Below are 20,926 nucleotides of genomic sequence, written 5' to 3' on the forward strand. Positions count from 1 at the left end.
ATGTGTATGTGTGGTGTGGTGTGTGTGGTTTCTATGTGTATGTGTGGTGTGGTGTACGTGTGTGGTTTGTGTGTGTGTGGTGTGGTGTATGTGTGTATGTCTGGTGTGGTGTGGTATATGTGTAGTTTATATGTCTATGTGAGGTGTGGTGTGTGGTGTATATGTATGTGTGTGTGTGGTGTACGTGTGTGTGGTATATGTGTGTGTGTGCGGTGTGGTGTGTGTGGTGTGGTGTATGTGTGGTTTATATGTATATGTGTGGTGTGGTGTGTGGTGTATGTGTATGTGTGTGTGTGTGTGTGGTGTAGTGTGTGTGAGGGGGAGATCGACAAGGAAACTGACAAACAGCAGTGTCCTCTGTCTGAAACCCAAACTGCACTGGTGGTCGAGTTGGCTCCGACGGCTGACGGAGGCCTTGTCTCGGGCACAGCCGGGCTGCCCTCAGCGCTGTCCTGGGGTCCCTGCCTGGAGAGTGTCCTCAGCCTGTCTGGCGTGCTGCTGCTGCTGCTGCTGCTGCTGCTGCTGAGTTCCTGCACTGCCCCCGAGACCTGGCTTTCCCTTGTGGTTTTCCTTTCTTTTATTTATTTTTCCCGACAGGACAAAAGTAGGCTGGGACTCTCTCCAGTCCTTAGCTGAGCAGGAGAAGAGGTGGCTGGGGTCCCTGGATTCCCAGAACAGGGGGCGGCCATCGAGGTAGTGGCATATGCCTCAGGGGAGGGGTGTCAGGTGTGTGTGTTGGGGTGGCCACCAGCCTGTGATTCGGGGTAGGAAGGTAGGTGGGTTAGGAAGATGAAGCGTGGACTTGGAAAGATGGATCTGAAAAAGGCCAGCGCCAAGATGCACACTGGATGTCACGTGGGTCTGAACGCTGAGACCCACCGCCACTCGGAGGGTGAAAGAAGAGGCTGACCGCTCCGGTAGAGGGACAGGTTCAGACACCCCCAGGGGAAAGTTGTACGCTGTCCTATACGGTCACTGTGCATCCGCATGACTGGATGGCAGTGAGCTTGTTTGTCTCTGAGGACCAAGAAGCATCTAGAAGTGCTATTACCAGAGGCGGCTAACCCAGGGACACACCCGGAAGGGGAGGATGGAGGAGGAACACAGTGCCCAGGAGGCAGCTGCGAGGAGGGACTGGGGGGAGGAGGAAACAGTGTGTAAACAGTGCATTCTGCGTGGGTTCCAAGTCTGTAATTGAATGTGGGAAGCCAGGTTCAAGTATTTGGAGGATGGCCTCAGGGGGCAGGGCTGGCCCCCTGGGAAGACAGCCGACAGCAGGAGAGAGGTGCAGCACCACCCTAGCCAGAAGGTACTGGGGGTGAAAGGACCAGGGGACAAGGACTACCCATTTCCTTCCCGTCACAAGGCGAAGGGGACAGACCTGAGGAAGAAAGGGGAGTCGTGCAGTACTGGCCAGTGTGGCCCAGGCTCCCAGCTGTGTGCTGGGAAGCAACTTGCTGGGAGTTGGTGCTGGGGACAAAAGAGATCAAGTGGCATGGAAATCCTCGACCTCGATTTGTGGCAACCACATGCATGAGGAGGCTGGACCATTGTGACCCACGGGGTTTCCACGAACTGTTTTTTTTTTTTTTTCTGGAAGAAGACTGCCAGACCTTTCTTCCTAGTCTTCCTTAGTCTGGAAACGCCATTGAACCCTATCCTGTGTCACAGCAACCCAACTTTCCAGTGACAGATAGGTGGTGGCTGAGCTTGAGGTGGACTGGCCAGAAATGGAGCCTGCACATCCCACATGGAAGGTGAGATTTCTGCTCCTGGACCCACGTTGCCCTTATTGAAACCAATGCTTTAAGAGTCTTTGCCCTGATCACAGGGAACTCCTTCCCTGTGACGCGCTGATCCTCGCTGGACATCTGGCCTCGGGTCCTGGGCACTTTAGCAGCAGGAGAGGCAGTTCCTACTTGCCTGGGACTTGCCTCCCAAAAGAAGTGATGTCAGGAACATGACAGTCACAGGGAGGAGAGGGTGCAGGGAGCACACCAGAAGTCACTGCCTAGAATGAGTCGCAACATCAATGTTGACCTTCCGGAAGGAAATCTCCCGTCCCCACGCCTCGGGAGCCCTGCCTCCCGGGGAAACAGCTTCCAACCGAGCAGCCTATGAAGTGGCAATGGAGAGCAGCCAATGAGGAGGTGCCCTCCGGAGAGGGTCCAGAGGGGGAGAAGGGAAGGCCTGGGGAGTCTTGGTGGGACAGAGATGTTCTGCAGGAGAAGGAGCGAGGGAGGAAGCCTGCAGCAGACACGCTTTAGAAGGTGGTGGGTATGGCAGGGAGGGGCTTTCTGGGCAGGCAAGCGGGTTCTTTCCAAAGCCTGTGGGCAGGATGGCCAGGTGAGCAGTGGGATTACAAACCACCTCTGTGCCTTGTCAAACGAGTAAGATTTTGTTGTTGTTGTTATGTCAGAGATGGGCAGGCTCAGGGGGAAATGGAGACCCTCGGGGCCAGAAAACAAGTCAGGGGGTGTGGCTAGAGAAAGAGATTTGGCTGGTAGCATTTCCCCTTTGGATGTGGGGCCCTCCTGCCCTACTGTGGCTCAGAGGCAGCGACTGCTTCCTCGCCATTTCTCTGAAAGTGACATGTGCAGACAGAGTGGGCTCAGCTGGGGACACGGGTCCCGGACTCCCCGTGGGTTGGGGTTGCAGCAGAGATGCCAGGCCAAGGCCACCGAGAGGGGCGGCAATCCCAGTCGGATGGCCAGCTAGAAGGTGAGATGGCGGCCTGGTCCTCGGTGCTCTGTACAATGTGCTGCTCTGTTGTCCTTTGCCCCTGTGGGCGTGGCAGCTGGCATGCATACAGAGAGGTAAGGGTGGTGGGTTCGAATCGAGTCCAATTCATGGCAGAACCATGTGGGCAGGGTGGGACTGCTCCTTGGAATGTTCAAGAAGCAGATCAATGGGGCTGTCTTCTGAGACATCTCTAAGTCCACCAGCTAAGCAGCCGGCTATGGGTCAAGTCCTTGAACTAACCATCTTTGCTACCTGGGAGTCCTAGACCTAAAAGTAAAACCAAACAACAGCAACAACAAATCCACTGCCTTTGAGTGGATTCCAACTCACAGCAACCCTCTGTAGGGCTTGCAAGACTATATACCTACATCTTTGCAGGGCAGAAAGCCTCATTGTTCTCCAATGGAGCAGCTACTGGGTTTGAATCACCAAGCTGCAGTGAGCGATCCAATGCCTAACCCACGCACAACCCAGGGTTGTTTAGGTATGAGAGTAAAAAAATCAGAGTATGAGAGTAGGTATGAGAGTAAAAAAAAAATCGCTGCATGGAGTCAATTCGGGCTCACAGTGAGCCTATAGGACAGTGTAGAATGGCCCCTTAGGGCACCTGCAGCTGTAAATCTTTGCAAGAGCAGACAAACAGTCTCATCTTCCCCCCACGGAGCAACTGGTGGCTTCGAACGGCTGGCCTTGTAGTTAGCAGCCCAAGGTGTAACCCACTACGCCGCCTCTTAGATAGGAGAGTAACCAAGTTAAAAGGGATTTATGCTGCCTGGCCCCACTTCGTTTCAGCTTCAGTAGACCTGGGTCTCAGAAGAGCAGTGTGCTTGTCGCTGGGGCTGAAGCTCTGAGTCGGCAGTGGGGCTTCCTGCTGAACCGTGTTGCGTGTAGGGGAGAAGGAGGGAGCTGTCTGTTCCCGGTCCAGGAACAAGCTGGACAGAGTGACCATGGTTACGTACGCCTCCCCCAGCTCAGGCAAGACCCTTCTCTGTTGAGGAGGGAGCCGGGCCCTTGGTTGAGCCGCTCAAGCCTCTACAACACGGCCGTCAAACTGCTAGAAACCAGCAGATCCTTCTCCATGGCCTCCTCACTGCGGTCCTCATGAAAAGGGTGTTATTTTGTCCGTTTGCTAACTCAATGAATCTCTTCTTGACCTTGGTCCTGCTGGTCTCCGCCCGCATGAGAAGTCGGTCCTGTCGGCATGGCTGTGACTGAGCCACTGAGCTTGAGACCATGGGGGCAGAGCTGGCTCGTGTCAGGATGCCCGCCCTCCCTGCGGAGCCAGCGGAGCCAGCGGAGCCTTGGTTGGGGAGTGGTCATGCCTTGGGCTGCAATAAACAAAACCACCAGCTGCCGCCGCCGGGGAGGAAGTTGGGGCTTCTAACGCCTGCAAAGAGGGACGGGCTCAGAAACTGGCTGGACAGTTCTGTCCGGTCCTCTACAGTCTCTCTGAGTTGGCATCGACCCGATGGCAGTAAGTGTGGGTTTGGGCTTCAAAAGCCCCGGTGGTGCTGTGGGTGAGCATTGTTAGTCTGTGAAACCACAAGGCAGGCAGTTCAAACCCATCCGCTGCTCCAAGGGAGGACGATGAGGCTGTCTGTTCCCTTACAGCTTGATAGCCCTGGATACCCACTGCCACTGAGTCGGAACAGACTTGATAACAGGGTGTGTGGTTTGGGTCATTCGGGAGACCTGGGTTTGGGTCCCAGCCACTTATCTGCAGAGGCTTGTGCATTTCTAAGAGGGTGAACAGGCTCAGTGGAGCTTTCAGACTCAGACAGACTAGGAAGAAAGGCCTGGCGATCTGCTCCAGAAAACCAGCTGATGAAGAACTGTATGGATCACAACAGTCCAGTCATCCACCCATTGTGTGTGTGTGTGTGTGGTGCAACACTGGGCAGTTCTGTACTCTTGTGTGGCGCTGCCGAGGGCCCTCGGTGGCTCTGAAGAGCTGGACGTGCGGCGGAGGCTGCAGGGAAAGGCGGTGGTGGACTACTGCCTCACCTTGGTGCTCCTTCTCTGGGGCTCTCGGCCTCGCAGGGTGCACTGAGCTGCCAGCAGCCAGCCCTCTTTTCACTGTGGTCCCTAGGGACTGGAATGCTGACCTGGGACCCAGCCCTTTGCCACAAGTGCCTCCCAGGAACCTCACCAAGCGTGAGGAGCAGCGCAGGTCTGTGCTCACTGCAAAACCAACCGCGCAGGAGGAGGAAGCCTGTCACTGGAAGACGCCTCTGGGGTCGGATGAGTTCTGGTTTCTGTGGCAGGGTGGGGGGCACACACTCCTTCCCATGCACCCCCTTCCCTATTCAGCGCCCCCCCCTCCCCTGCCGACTGCAGAGGCTTCCTGCAACAGGCCGCGAGCTACTTATTTTGGGGCAGAGACTCTCCTTTGGAAGAGCTGCTGTTGTTCACAGTGTGTGTGTGTGTGTGTGTGTGTGTGTGTGTGTGTGCACTTTGCTGAAACTATAAAGCAGAGCGGATAGAATGAGAGGAGAGGGGGCAGGAAAGACGTGAGGGGGAGCGCCAGGGCAAGGGAGGCACAGACCCCAGCACTGCCCAGCCTCCCCGGGGCTTCACGCCACCCCCCCTCCCCTCCCGGTTCCACAAACGCAAAAATAAGCCTCCGGAGCCACCTCTCCTGGAGATGTGTCTAACAAGGCTCTCATTGTCTCAGACAGGTGTGAGATTGGACTTGATTCGGGGCCAACACCTCCAGTGCTGGAGCCAGCTCTGGGAGCCGAAAACATGCGCCAACCCTCCAGTAATGCCACTGCAACCCGCCAGAGACTCAACAATTTAAGGCTTAGCACACACAACATAAATCAGAGGAGGATGGACTAGCCGGCCGGCAGCTTCTTGGGCAGATGCCTGCAGACTGTCTGCAGATCAGACCCTGCCTGTTTGGGTTATTTGAGACTTTTTTTTTCTGGTCATATAAAGATGAGAGCCCGGGTGGAGCCACTCCCAGGAACACACTGGTGTTTGCCCTATCTTGTTCCAACAACCCCTCTTCCACATAAGTGGAGGCTCGCCGGGCTGTATCCAAATGCCAGAGTGCATTCCAGCTGAGAGCAATGAGTGGACACGCAGGTGCCTGATGGCTGTCGGTTCAAACCCACTCTGGGACTCCATGGAAGATCAGCTTGGCCATCTGGGTCTGCAAGTCGTGGCCTTGAAAGTCCCCCGGAGCAATGCTCCTGGACCCACACAGGGTCGCCAGGAGCCGGGACCGACTTGCTAGCAATGATTAATAGCAACTGTGAACAGGGATGGTCCTCCAGTCCCCCTGCTCGAGTTGAGCTTGCTGTCCCACCGGTGCAGGAGCCTGGAGAAGAAGGTCCTCTGCTCTCTGCTTGGGGACATCTCCCAGCAGGTGTGGGCCCGGCTGCCATCCATGCCCTTGGCCCTGAATTCAGGGACAAGGACTTGGCCATCACAGGACTCTTCTGTCTGGTCTTGCTCGCCTGTCACTTGCCATGCACTCTTTGGGGAATAAATGGCATGAAGTTGGCAGCAGCGTCCTGACCTGGGACGAGCGGACGTCACTCCGCGCCCGCCTGCCAGGGCCGACTCGCTTTCCCACAGCTGCGGCCCGCGGCCCTGCGCTGTCACACTCACACACCTGTTTGTGCTCATACTTCTGGCCCAACAGCCCAAGCCACAGCCGCAGCCGGCTTTCAAGGCCTGGGCTTGTGGGTGGAATCTGCACAGGGAGGTATTTACTTAAAATCACACAGGAAGGTGAAACTCGGTTCAGAGAAATCCTTTTGTAGATGCTTCGAGAAAAATGCCACAGAGGCTGACCGTTCACATTCCTTGAATGCGTGGGATTCAGGCGAGTGACGGGATGGACCAGGACCCACAGGGGCGAGAACGGTCAGGAAACCGATTGCCCCTGCGTTCCCGCTGATTCAGTGGCTGGTTTTTTCACAAGTGGATCGCCAGGCCTTTCTTCCGAGGTGCTCCACCTCTGTTGGTAGGTAGCTGAGTGTATGAACCAATCTTACCACCCAGGGGTGCTCTCACATAGGCCTCCAGGGTCCTGCCAGCCTCACCACCGCTACTTTCTGCTCCCCACTAGGGAGCAATGCTGGGGGTGCCTTGTGGGGCTGAGAGGCTGGGATGCGCCCTGAGAAGGACATTATGTCATTTGCAGTCTGTGTATCTATCCCGACTCTGGAAGTGACAAAAATGGCGATGTGCAGGTGGTTAACTGAGAGTCTGGAGGCTGCAAGTCTTCCCAGAGACACCTGGATAGAAAGGCCTGGCCATGTAGGTGCAGCTGTTGAAACCCCAACAGAGCAGAGCTATGCTCTGATATGCAAGGGGCTGCTGGGACTCAGAATGTGCTGGACGCAACTGGCTACACCACGGCTTCAACCAAGGGCTCAAACATGAAGGTGGTGGCAATGACAGGGAAGACGGCACAGGACCAGGCAAGGGTCAGTTCTGCTGTGGGTGGTGAGGGTGCCATGGCAGCCAGGCCCAACATTATCTCAGCACGGAATGCCCCCTCGTGGAGATGGGACATAAAGGCGCACGGGGCACAGACCCACCACGGGCTCTCTCTCACTGTCCAGGGGACAGCCTCCCATAGAAAGAGGCCAAGGAGCCCGTGAGCATGGCCAACCAAAAGCTGAGATCATGTCCTGTGTCCACTTCTGAGGCGGGAGGGCCCAGGAGTTGTGAAGCCCCATGTTTCAGTCTGTCTTCGAGCCTGTTGCTCTTGTCTGTCAGGTACCAGCATGTCAACCCTATGCACAACAGAATGGAACATTGCCCCCCGCCCCACTCTGTATCACCCTCACATCCATTGCTCTGGGCGCCCATTGCTGAGTCATTAGCCAAACAAAGAGCTTTGAGGAAAGGAAGGCACATCCCTTCTCATGTTTAACGGTCCACCGTTCCCGTGTGGTCTCATCAGAGGGTGGTTCCTGAGAGTTGATGGAAGGGAACAAAACATGATTGAAAAGAACTTTCACGCCACACGACCCTTACCTACCTCAGGGCCCTGGCCTCGCTAGGGGGAGAAGGCCACCAGGAGTTCCTGGGTCGGGCAAGCTGAACTCACTCAGCTGCTATCTAAAGGCGGGGAGGGCAGAGCTGGCCCAGAGGCACCTTGGAAGAAAGGCCTGAGCGTCTTCTGAAAAACCAGCCACCAAAAAACCCTAGGCAGCATCGTTCTCTGGCGTATGAGCTGTCTGGAGTCAGAAACAGCTGGATGGCAAATGGCTTACTGTATTTTAAAAGTAGTTATCACAAAGTTGGGAGCCCTAGTGGCATAGTGATTATGCATTGGGCTGCTAACCACAAGGTCAGCAGTTTGAACCCACCAGCCACTCCCTGGGAGAAAGAGAAAGCTTTCTACTCCCTTAAACAGTTATAGTCTCAGAAACCCACAGGGGAAGTTGTCCTGTAGGGTCCTATGTTGTCTTGTAGGGTTGCTATGAGTCAGGACTGTCTCAAAGGCAGTGAGTGAGTGATCATAAAGACCTGGTGGTGTAGTGGGCTGCTTACCACATGGTTGACTGTTCAAAATCAGCCCCTCCACAGGACAAAAGAGAGGCTTTCTACTCTTGTAAAGATTCACAGACTCGGAAACCCACTGGGGCAGTTCTACTGTGTCCTATAGGGTTGCCATGAGTTGGAACTGACAGCACTGAGCTTGAGATGTTATTTCCTTGGATGTGGGTGTAGTGGGCTGGGTGGGCTGTGTGGATCATATGAGAGGGGTCGGCGTGCAGTACCCCGGGGGTACAACAATGCCACCAATAAGAACGACCGTGTAAAGAATAAGATTGGCTCCTGCGAGCTCACAGAGTACACGCTCCATGCTACATACGTGACAGAAATATATCGCACTTAATCCTTGCAACAACTGCACGGCTTAATGGCTCGAGTAAACAGAGGCCATGCTTGCTGTGCGCCAGTCTGTCACTGAGCGCTTTTTGCATATTGACCCATTTAATCCTGACAACGTTTCCAACGAGTTAAAAGGGAAAAGCCCATTGAGTTGACTCTGACTCATACTGTGTCCCATCGGATGTCCAGTGGCTCTCAATATTTGGAAATGGATCACCAGGTCTTTCTTCTGCGGTACCTCCAACCTCTTGGTCAGTAGCCAAATGTTTGAGGGTCTGGATCACAGAAGGAGTCGTATCCAGTGAGTATGACACTGTGACAGTCCGTGTCCAATTTACAGATGGGTAACAGAGAGGTTTGAGTCGTTAAGGGAAGACTAGGGAGGGGTCACAATGGGACTTGAACTTGAAAGCCCCCCCAGCGCCACCCATGCTCAGTCATAGCATCAACATTATGGGCTCAGATTCTGCTTTCTTCACGAGGTGCATTCTAAGGGCTCCCACGTCCACACGGGGCATATTCTTTTTTTTTTTAAATCGTTTTATTAGGGGCTCATACAACTCTTATCACAACCCATACATACATCAATTGTGTAAAACACATTTGCCCATTCATTGCCCTCATCATTCTCAAAACATTTGCTCTCCACTTAAGCCCCTAGCAACAGGTCCTCATAGTTTCCCCTCCCTCCCCGCTTCCCCCTCCCTCATGAGCCCTTGGTAATTTATAAATTATTATTTTATCATATCTTACACTGTCCGACATCTCCCTTCATCCACTTTTCTGTTGTCCCTCCCCCAGGGAGGAGGTCACATGTAGATCCTTGTAATCGGTTTCCCCTTTCCAACCCACCCTCCCTCTACCCTCCCAGTATCACCACTCACACCACTGGTCCTGATGCTCCCACACGGGGCATATTCTATAAGCGGCTTTATCCTGACTGATGGGTCAAAGGGACAGGGAACTGGTGTCCTGCCTTCATCAATGACCAAAACAAATGAGAGAAATGCCTTACAAAACACCCTGAAAAGCACCTTCCCCCTGGCTCCCTCTTCTCCCCGGAACCGTCCCCCTCCCCCCACCAAAGCACAAGAGATTCAGAAGAGGAAATCGGGAAGAGATTCTGGAACAGGAATAACAAGATTATCCTTTCCCCTCCACCTGAATTGACCATCCGTAATTTTGCACAAATTCGATTTTCAAGTCATGCTTTATGATTTGTGGGAAACCGTATTAAATTAAACAGATCCCCCGTCTGGGCAACAACTTCTCTCATTTAGCAACATCGGGTGGTGGCTCAGAACCTGTCAGGGCTCGAGCACACAGAGAAATATGGAAAGAAAGAGAAAGAAAACAGCCTTTTAATCAGGGGCACCAGCCCCAGCTGGGGGTGGGAGGAGCGGGGAGGGCAGGGACTCTGGGCTTCCTGGAGAAGGCTCGGGAGGACTAGGGGCTGCAGTTTCCAGAGCGACAGGATAGTCGCCTTGAAGACCATTCACTTGCTCGATAGATGGGGAGCCTGGGGCCTGCTGGCAAAGAGAGCAGGGAGTGGCTGAGCAGGAACTGCAGGCAGGTCTCACAGGGGTAAGAGTGGTCCTTCCTCGTGGGGGTGTAAATGAACCCATTCCAGCAAGCCACTCTTGAACTCACTGTGAACAGTCTCAGTGAGTTACTGTTTTTTTAGTCTTATGCCATCAACCAGTTGCCCTTGAGTCAGGGGAGGGCTGGGCTCCACGGGCTGCCCAGTGGCTATTTCTGGGCAAGTAGAGGGCCAGGCTTTTCTTCCGCGGCCCTCTAGGTGGCCTTGTGACGTCAGCCTTTTGGTTAGGGGCTGAGCACATCTACCCATTTGCACCACTGGCCTCGTGTAAACTAGGCCCAGGTCCTGGTCAGCCACTTGCGTCTGCAACCCCCTTTGTGGTGATTCTGCATAATCACAAAGAGACGCGGCGGTTCTGAGTCAACCAAACGAAGCACCGTCAAACACCCACCCTGGGAGACCCTGGTGTTCATCCATAAGCGATCAGCCTCGTGTGACAGCCAACAGTAAGGTTTCCTCAGACTCGGGTAACCCAGGTTGTCTCTGAGAGCGGGCCAGGCCCGGCCACCTGCAGGGCAAGATGGACGGGTCTTGAGAGACGCCTGATCAGGACTGACCACTCGGTGGCCTGCATGGCCAGCCGTCCGTGAGCTTGTGCTGACATTCACAGACACAGTCACCGCTTCGCTGTTACATAACCTGCCACCCAACACGTGCAACGAGAGGCGCTGAGGGAACTCGAGTGACCACAGGAGTGCACCAGCCCCCGGGGAGCTAGTGAAGCCACCGCAGTTACTTCTCTACTGTGACCTGCCATCGTCCCAAGAAGTACCGTCGCAAGTCAGTTGATCTCCCCCAAATCCCAAAGTGAGGGTGTGTGGTGTGTGTGGCGAGGGTCAGCGCTGGGTGCTAAAGCTGGCCCTGGCCCGACAAGGGGAGCTGTCAGTTAAAGAGGACTTCAGTGGGAGCCCACATGACATTGAGCTGAGAGAATGAAGTGCCCCCGACAGGTGAGCTGATGATGCTCAGGGTAGCTCTGATGCACCTGGGCTCCACAAAACCTGACCCCCCTACCCTGCCCAGAGATTCACTACTTTCAGGACCCAGCAGGGCCACTGCCCAGAGCTGAAGACTCTTACCAGTTCCTGTTTCCAACTCCTGTGTGTCAGAGTTGAAGTGGGATCCATTGGATTTTCACTCATTTACTGGAAGTGGACTGCCAGACTTTTCTGCAGACTGCCTCTGGGTAGACCAGAACCGCCAACCTTTCAGTGAGCAGCCGAGCGTGTTACCTATTCGAACCAACCAAGAAAGCTGCCAGAGGATCATCGCACATCCTGATCCACACTCCAGAAGAACAGGGCTTGCCACCATAGTGGCCCAAGTCTTGTTAAATAGAACCTGTCGTATTAACTACAGGGTCGCTGAGACTTGAGATCGGCTCCACGACAAGGGGTTTATCATATAAACTGGGCCCTGGTGGTGTAGTGGGTTCCCCGTTAGGCCGTTACCTGGAAGGTCAGCAGTTCAAACCCACTAGACACTCCACAGGAGAGAGATGAGACAGTCTGCTCCCATATTTAGAGCCTTGGAAACCCTAGGGCCAGGGTCCTCAAACTACGGCCCACGGGCCACATGTGGCCCACCAAGGACATTTATCTGGCCCACCGGGTGGTTTTGCCCTGTTTGTTTTTTAACTTCAAAATAAGATATGTGCAGTGTGCATAATTTGTTCATAGCTTTTTTTCAAACTATAGTCCAGCCCTCCAATGGGTCTGAGGGACAGTGAATTGGCCCCCTGTTTAAAAAGTTTGAGGACCCCTGCCCTAGGGAGTAGCTTTCCTCAGCCCTATGGAGTCACAAGGGGTCAGAACAGATTTGATGGGAGGGGGCTTATCCTGTTATCTATGGGGCTCAGATTCAATGACAATTAGTGGGAGAAGAAGAGGGCGCAAAGCAATAAGCACTAGTTTAGGTCCCTGCTCATGTTTCAAGCTCTAGAATTTCCATTCTTCACAACGTTATCTTTAGTTTGTTATGATCCATGTAGTCAAATGTCTTTGCGTAGTCATGCATCTTCCCAGTATTCTCTGCTTTCTGCCAAGATCCATCTGACATCAGCTTTCTCCATCCTCTTCTGAATCTAGCCTGGATTTCTGGCAGTGCCCTGTCAATGCACTGCTGCAACTGTTTTTCAATTATTTCCCACACAATTTCACTTATACGGCATAGTAATCATAGTGTCTGGTAAGCTGCACATTCTATTGGATCACCTATCTTTGGATTAGGTGCGTATATGAATCTCTGCCAGTCGGTTTAACCGTCTTCCAAATGTCTTGGCATAGATTCGATTTGTTGAAGCTTCTCAGTTGGCATACCCTCTATGTTCAAGAGCGAATGTCAGGGGCTCTTTTGATTTCCATGTATTCTCCCTGCCCGTCCCTCCCCCCTCGTCCCCTCCCCCACTGTCTAAAGGCAGGTGGATACATGGGCTTGTTTCAACTTTTTTTTCAGCTTCCACTTGAACTTGAACATGAGAAATGGTTGAGCTTTTGGAAGCAGACTGCCATACAACTGAGCCTGGTAGCCACTGGTACCACCCAGACCTTAGACTGCCCCCCACCCCTCTCGGCCTTCACGAAGGGGTGGGTGACTTCTGCGACCCAGGAGGCTGGAGTTAGAAAATGCTTTGCAAAACCTTGCAATTCCATTTGGCATTGACCTTGATCAGGACCCTGCTCCTTGTCATCAAATTGAGTGGTACTCGTGTTGGCCTCAGGTGTCACACAGCAAACCACTCTGGAGAGTGAGTTTTCGTAGCTGTATTCATTCATTCATTCATTCATTCATTTAGAGTCTCTTAAACACTATTTATTCATTCGCTTGTTTATTTGGGTGTATTCTTAAGGAAGTAGAGTGCCAGGGTTGTCTTCCACGGTGCAGCTGGGTAGGTGTGAACTACCAGCCTTTCCGGTAGAAGTCTCGGATAGTTAAGCTTTGTGTCAACTTCGCTGGGCCAGGTTTCTCAGCAGTTTGGCAGTTGCCCTCCAGATGTAATAAAAAAACAATGCAGTCACCTCCATGCTGAGTTTTAACACGACATCATTAACTCTGTGAGCAGCCAGCAGTTGTGGTGGAAGGCAGCCCCCTTGACCAGGTCACTCCCGGCCTTGATACAATTGGAACAAGACTCCAGCTACGAGTAAAGACTCCAGTTATGACTCATTCCTATTTGTAGGTATGCACCAACTATTTTTCTTTGTTCACTTATGAAATATGATGAAATGGAGATGATTGTGTTTTGGGCACACACGTATTAGCAGTAGCATGTTAGGTGTAAGCATGACTATTTGTCTTTGTTTGGTGATTATGTATGATTGAAGAGTTATGTACAGGCGTTGAGTTGGCAGCATGTGGTCTTTGATGTCAACTAGGGACTGCTGGGTAAAGGTAGGGGTAGAGCCCAACCCATCAATTGGGTCACAGCCCGATGCCACATCCTTGGTGTCAGTCTTTGCGTATGAGAGTGGGAGAGACCCAGTAGAGTCAAATCTTCTTTGGCCCTTTGCCTTTCTGCTAGAGATTGATCTTTCATCTGACTCCTCAGCTGTATCTCCTGAGGATCTCAGGAGGCGTCTACAGACTACCGTTGGTGGATTCATTCGGCTGACTTCAGACCTCTGCTTCCACCAGCCTGTGCCCCCGATGTCTCTGCTTTGTTATCCTGCTTCCTGTTCATCAGCTTCCAAGAGTCAGGAGAAGGCTTCCTTGAACTGGACTGGACTTATCTATTTCTACACATTCTTGATAAGAATCTCTTTCTAGATCCAACACATTCACGTGTCACTGCCTTTGCTTCTCTAGAGAGCCCACCCTAACACATGGTCTAACGTTGTCTAATGGACTTGAACCGGGTTAGATGTCACTGTTTCGACAATGGTGAGAGCTATTTCTTGATATGAATCTCTTTCAATATACATACCCATAAGAGTTCCATTTGCTTTGCTTCTCTAGAGAACCCAGACGAACACAGAAATTTAATTAAAACTGCTTGTGTCAATCAGAGGACCAAGCAAGACTCTGAGTCATGTGGACTCCTGACGGACCCAGGGCCTTAGCTCTTCAGCTTGTGTCTGGAAAAAATGACAGTTTTCTTCTCAAGTTTTACTGCCCATGGCTCATCTTAGCACCATGTTTCTGTTTTGTCTTGACCATGCTTAGTTCTTTAAAATAGCAGACGTTCTCTTCCAGGCCATTTGGGACAGCCTGAACTGGCTTAAATTCCATCTGAGGACTTCCTATAGTAAGTGAGGCAGAAGTCTACTGGCTAAGAAATGGTACACTCCTCCCCCACCCCCTCATCCATCCCCAGGACAAAAAATAAACATGATTGGCCAGTGTTTGTTTTCAGGGTGCGCTCTACTCTTTTATTTTTAAATTTTCTTATTTACCATGGCTAGTAACTGAATCTCTAGTATCAAAACATAAAATGTTCTGCCAGAAAGAGATTATGGAAGAAAAGTCTATGGAGAGAAACTGGATTTGTCAGTGAAGGTTTTATTTTACAGGGGTGTTGCAATCGGAACCTCTAATCTCCATAACAATTCTGCTGTTCTGCTGCTTTGAAAGCAATTGTTCCATATTCAGAAACTAGTGTGGGGGCTAAGGAAGAGAGAGAGGGGGCGAAAAAGCTAGTGCGGGGGCTTTGAAAGAGAAAAATGTGCACATCTTATACAGATAGACAGCGGCATGACTGCTGAAGACTGAGCTAAGAGAATCCTCCCGCCTCTGGACATTCTCCTAGAGGTCAGGCTTGGGGGTTTCTGGGGCCAGATGGAAACAATGAAAGCGAGAACACCTGCACCTCTCTACGGACTGTCCCTTATCCGACATTTTACATGAACGAAAGATGTGGTCAGACATGCACTGTCCGGCTGTTGTGTGCATTCACAATCCACGCCTGGCAGGAACGGGCGTGGAGGTGTGAGGGAGAGGAGCGTGGCTGGGATGGGTAAGGTGACAGGTCGGCTTTGCTGGGCCATGACTCTCAGTGGGTTGGGAGTTACGTCACGTGTAAAGGGGCAGTCGCGCGATGATGTCGCTGCCCTCCGTCTTGTGATCATTTTTGCATCACGCCTGCAGTCACACTGCAGCCCAGCACTTTGGATCCCAGCCGTGTCCAGGTCGAGAGGTGAGACGGGTGTGCGCGTCCAGTTCGAAGGCATCATTTGAGTCACAAATGTTGAACTCTAAGAGCCCCCAAGAATCCGACCAGGCCCTCCTGTCCCCTCCACAGTGGGAGAGCAGTAAGGCCGTGTTCCAAGCAATGAAGTCTGCAAACTTGGATACCACTTCGTGGTTATAGTCAAAGTTTCTGTTTGAAATATTCACACTTGAAAGGCTGTCTTTGGATGACTTATAAATTTGGGTTAAGGAACTATGCAAATTCTATCACCCCCCTCTCAAAAATGAGTGTCTGACCCACAGCGCCTGACAACAGAGCCACGGTAAAAGATGGCCGCTTGCTTCAAAAGGACAGTTTGGAATGCCGAGCTCTGGGACATCCGATTCTTCAAGCCCATCCCAACTGGGAGGCTTTGATCTTCATGCCGTCTCTCCTTGTGCTTACGGCCACTGAGTGTGTCAGGGACTCTATGGGGCCAGGGTCCCCGGCTCCAAGTTTGGGGTGATTCTTTACAGTCGTTAGGTGTCATCGAGTCAGTTTGGACTCACAGCGACCCTGCAGACAAAAGAACCCAACACAGCTCTGCCCTGCACCATCCTCCCAATGGTTCTTTTGTTTGAGCCCCTTGTTGCAGCCATGGTGCCAATCCATCTCGTCCAGGACCTTCCTCCTTTCTGCTGCCCCTTTCCTTTACCAAGCATGATGTCCGTCTCCAGAGACTGGCCTCTCCGGACACTGTCTCCCAAGTACGGGCGGTGAAGTCTCGGCACCATCCTTGCTTCTGAGGAGCATTCCGATGGTCCGTCTTCTAGGATAAACTGCTATCAGAAGGATGCTCATCATAAGGACGTTGCTGCTGTCAGGGGACCGCATCAAGTCCGTTCTGACTCACAGCAACCCTGTGCGCAACAGAACGAAGCACAGCCCGGTCCGGTGCCATCCCACGAGCATTGTCACGTTTGAGCCCACTGTGTGGCCAGCGCGTCACTCCATCTCACCGAAGCTCTTCCTATGTTTTGCTCACCCTCCGCTTTACCAATCATAGCGCCTTTCTCCAGGTCTTGTGCCTCCTGATGACATGTACCAAACACGTGAGGTGGTCTCAGGAACCCTCACGTCCCACGAGCGTTCTGGCTGAACTTCTTCCCTGCCCGATTTACTTGTTCCTTTGAGAGTCCCCGGGATACTGAATATTCTTCACCAACACCATAATTCAAACGACTCAATCACACCAGCCCCAAACCATAATCATCGCCAGTCATTGACTGCTAACCACAGGCTGGCTTTCACGCCTGGTGATGCATGTTTCACAATGGCCCTACGATAGGTGAGTGTCATTCTTAGTCCGATTTTACCGGGGGGGAAGCTGAAGCTTTAAGAAGGTAAGCAACTTGCTCAAAGTCCTCTAGCAAGATGTGGCTGGCTGTGTGCCTGCCCCGCTCCTGTGTGCAGCCACCGAGTTCTGCTAGGACTATGACCAGGCTGCTTTTTGACATGCTCCCTTTGGACGGATCACCAGGGAAGAGCCGTCTCTGGGAAAAGGCATCTTCTTTGACAAGATAAAGGGACATTGAAAACAAGGGCAGCTTTCCCTGGGATGAACTGTCACAAGGGGTCTACTGGACATGAAGGAAGCCGGCGCAGGGCTATGCGGGAGTGAGAACTGAGTCAACAGTGACCGGCACCCTCGACGTGCCCTGCTCTCTCTTGGCTACAGGACTCCTGCAGTGTAGACCTCAGCAACAAAAGCTGACCCAGCTGTACCTCAAGGACTTCCTGGTCACTGAGGCTGGGTGAGCAGTGCTCTCACGCCGTCTCTCTGAAGCACGACTGTGATGTCCTCCCCGCACAAAACCTAGGTGTGCACACGCTGCCTGAAAAGGAGGGAAACATTCCGAAAGGGGATTTGATTCTTCAGTTCAAGCCATAGATGGGCCCCTCTGCCATCTGCTACCCGAAGCATGGCTGGATCCTTCTGAATGGCATTCAGGAAAATGTTGGGTCCCACTGAGACGTCCTGATGCGTAATTACTAGGGTGCCAACAACTTGACTGCTGCTAAGGGCTGGTTTAGTGTGTGCTTTGCTCTACGGTACTTGTAAATGCAAGGCAGCCGTTGCACTTGGGCTGTGCAGAGCTGCCTGAGGCTCTGCTGCCTGGCGCACATAGCTCAGCTGCTCACTTGACTTGACCCGGAGGTGACTCAGAAGAAAGGCCAGGCTGGGCTGGGTTCTGCTCTCACAAGCCTGGGGTCGCTGAATCAGTATGCACTTGACAAAGCAGGGGCTTTATGGTGGCCTGAGGCAGTTCTGGGGTGGCCATGCCTATGGTTGGCTGGCTCCATCCGAAAACAGACGAGCACACCGCAGGCGAGGGAATGGGAAGCCAGAGCAGGGGACATTTACGTCACATCATACGCAGAGAAAGCCGAAGGCAAAGGTAGACAGGCTAGGAAGCAAAGCCCTCAGGGCGCTTTTTAAAATTTTTTATTTGTGTTCATAAAATACTTAGCATTTCTTCTCATCTGTTTGCCCCCTTCTCTGCCTGTCTGCCATGCAATTCACACGTGGCTTTACATTACAGCCTACATGGCACCAGCTCAGAGCACAGAACACGGTAACTGAGTCCTCAGCCCTGGCCTGAGAGTGTTCACTGGTAACCTCTCTGCCCTCTGCTGCCACAGCTGCTGCCCAGGGCAGCCCCTTCCAGGCCCCTTCCAGGTCCCGTGCTAGGGCAGCGAGCTCATTCTTCTTCCAGTCTGCTGTCCTTCCTACGCCTCCTCCTTCCCTTCCCTTCTCTGGGCCCACCTTTGTTCTCACGTAAGATTAGGGGGCTGCAGGCCTTGAAAGACACTCCAATCCACTACCCTTGGATAAGAATCACTGTTAAATAAAGCACTCACTGCCCATCATAATTGCATGCCTTATACATTCATTTTGAGCACGCTCAGAATGCTTCATGCGATCATTAAGTGGTCACTTATAGCTTTACATATGGGAATTCCTGGAGTTTTATGGTATCCTCTACTTCCGAGGCCCCCACTGTCTTAAAAAAAAAATCAGGAATGCTGGAAGGAAGGAGGTAGGGAGACAGGGAGAGAGAAAGAGACAGAGATACACACACACACACACACACACACACACACACACACACACACAGAAACTGACTGTGTAGTTTGATATTTTATTCCCAAGGTTGCAAAGGGAAGTTGCTTCCTCCTACACAAAGATGGAGCTTTTTTCTGCTTTGCCAGCCAGCTGAGGAAGAAAGGATCAGGGGACCCAGTCCCCTCCGCCCGCTGAGACCAGAGTCACTCAGTGCCTTGAAGTGTTTCACAGACAATAGCGCCAGCCAGCTCCAGAACAGGGTCTGCTAAGGGAACTTTACCTTTGGGAGCAAATAACCATCCAAAGGAACCGCCCTCAGAACCCTACAATCAGGAAGTGCTGTGGGAGGTCAGGGACCCCTGCTGGTCATCTGGTGGCCTTTCAGAGCCAGTGACCATAGGTGTGAGAGTCATTGACAGGGTTTGGGCGTGAAAAGCCTTTCGCCCCAAAGGTCTCCACAAGAGAACAGTGTAAGATATGACAAAATAGTAATGTATGAATTATCATGGGTTGGTGAGGAAAGGGGGAGTGGGGAGGGAGGGGAAAAATGAGGAGCTGATGCCAGGGGCTTAGGTGGAGAGCAAAAGTTTTGAGAATGATGAGGGCAATGAATGTACAAATGTGCTTTACACGATTGATGTATGTATGGATTGCGATGAGTTGTATGAGTCCCTAATAAAATGATAAAAAAAGAGAGAGAAGCGGTGGCCTGCACTGAATGAACAGAGAACGGAAGCCCTCTCCCTGCCCACACATCTCTCCTCTCCATCTTTACAAATGCCCTGCACCCAAAGGAGATTGTTTATTAAGGCGCCCACCGCAGAGTCCTAAGTAGGTACACGATGCCTAGAAGTCACCACGATTATTAACAGAGAACACGCTCAATGCAGGACTGCCCTCTCATCTGCCCCTTGGCCACTAGGATTTCTCTTGCCACTGACCCAGCCCCCGTGGCTGAGCCTCAATCACAGAAGGCAAGCTCAGTGCTACCTGCCTCAGCGAGCTCACCCCCCACCACCTATGGGCTTGGCGATGCTGGCCAGTTGTTCACCTCTGAGGTTGCGGTGTTTCTGAATCTGTACACCACACCGCAAGATTGTCGCGAATGAAACCACGTCTGAGCCACGTCAGAATCTCTCATCCCGACTCAACCTCACACCCAGAGCCTTTCGGGAACACACACGGGAGCCGCAGAGCTAGCCGCCCCACTCGCCTGGTTTTGGCAGGCCCATCTTCCCAGAAAAGAGGACGTGACATACTTTTCAGTGCGGTTCATCATTTTTTGGTAAATCCTGGGTCAAAGTCTTAAAATGACTTGCTCTGGACTCCAGAGACCATCTGAGTGGGAGGAGGGGCTGAATCAGCATGAATGCCCCAGTTCTGCTCTTCGCAGCTAGACCCTTCCCGGCCGCATCTTTACAGAGGGCAGACGTGCCTCTTCCTTCCTGGCTATACAAGACCAGCCCTGAGGGCAGAAATGTATGCTGGGCAGAGAGTGAGCATCACCAGGGGCATGGCTGAGGTGTATGGGGCAGGAAGAGGGTGGGGAGCACACCGTGATGAGCAGGAGAAGAAAATGTTCTGGAACTGATTGCGGTGAAGCCCGCACAACTCTTCCCGAAAGGCTCCAACAATTAAATCATATGATATGTGAGGTGTAAGCCGAGAAAACTATTTAAAAAATGAACCAAACAAAATAAAACATAACACACACACACACACACACACACGCACGCACGCACGCACACACACACACACACACACACACACACACACACACAAATGGGCGATGTTTTGATTTGCAGAGCTGTGTAAGTACCGAGGGTGGAAATGACGTGCGAATCCATGAAGGCCTGATATGTTTGGAAGTTACAAATAACCTCAGCCCTTTAATGGTTAAACTCAACCCCAAACCCAAACCCAACCCATTGCAGTTCTGAGTCACAGCAACCTGTCGGGCAGAGTAGAACTACCCCAGGGCTCTGGCGGTGTAATGGTTTCATGCTGGGCTGCGAATCGCAAGGGCAGCAGTTCGAAATGACCAGCCGCTCTTTGGGAGACAGACCGGGGTTTCTATTTCCATAAAGAGTTCATCTCAGAAATGCACAGGGGCAGTTCTAGCCTGTCCTTTGGGGTTGCTGACGGCAGGGAGTTGAGCTTGTGCAATCTTTACGGAAGCAGACTGCCACGTCTTTCTCGGCTGTTGGATTTACACTGCCGACCTTTCACTTGGCAGTCAGGTGCCTTAACCAAGGCACCACTGGGCCTTCCGCCACCCCACCCCCCACTACCCCCCAGTAAAGCCTCAGCAAACAAACAGTGATTTGATGGCATGGTAACCTGTACCCCCACCCCCATTTGTACCCAGCTTCAAATAATTGGAGATTAATTGGAGTGGTTCGCAAGCACATGTGATTCTAGATAAATAGAGACATTATTTCATGTCCGCGGCTTCCTACCAACAGCAAGAAGGCAGCCAGGCTAGCCTTTC

The 20,926-nt window shown here is 52.4% G+C and overlaps 1 protein-coding gene across 4 annotated transcripts in view; it reads right to left on the minus strand.

Annotated features, from left to right (window-relative positions):
- RUNX1 (RUNX family transcription factor 1) overlaps positions 1 to 20,926 on the minus strand; it is a 302,664-nt gene that overhangs the window by 34,099 nt on the left and 247,639 nt on the right. The window lies entirely within an intron of this gene.

The sequence above is a fragment of the Echinops telfairi genome, unplaced genomic scaffold (assembly GCF_000313985.2).
Source record: "Echinops telfairi isolate 266 unplaced genomic scaffold, ASM31398v2 ScPeMD7_7469;HRSCAF=8507_0, whole genome shotgun sequence".
Classification (NCBI taxonomy): domain Eukaryota; kingdom Metazoa; phylum Chordata; class Mammalia; order Afrosoricida; family Tenrecidae; genus Echinops; species Echinops telfairi.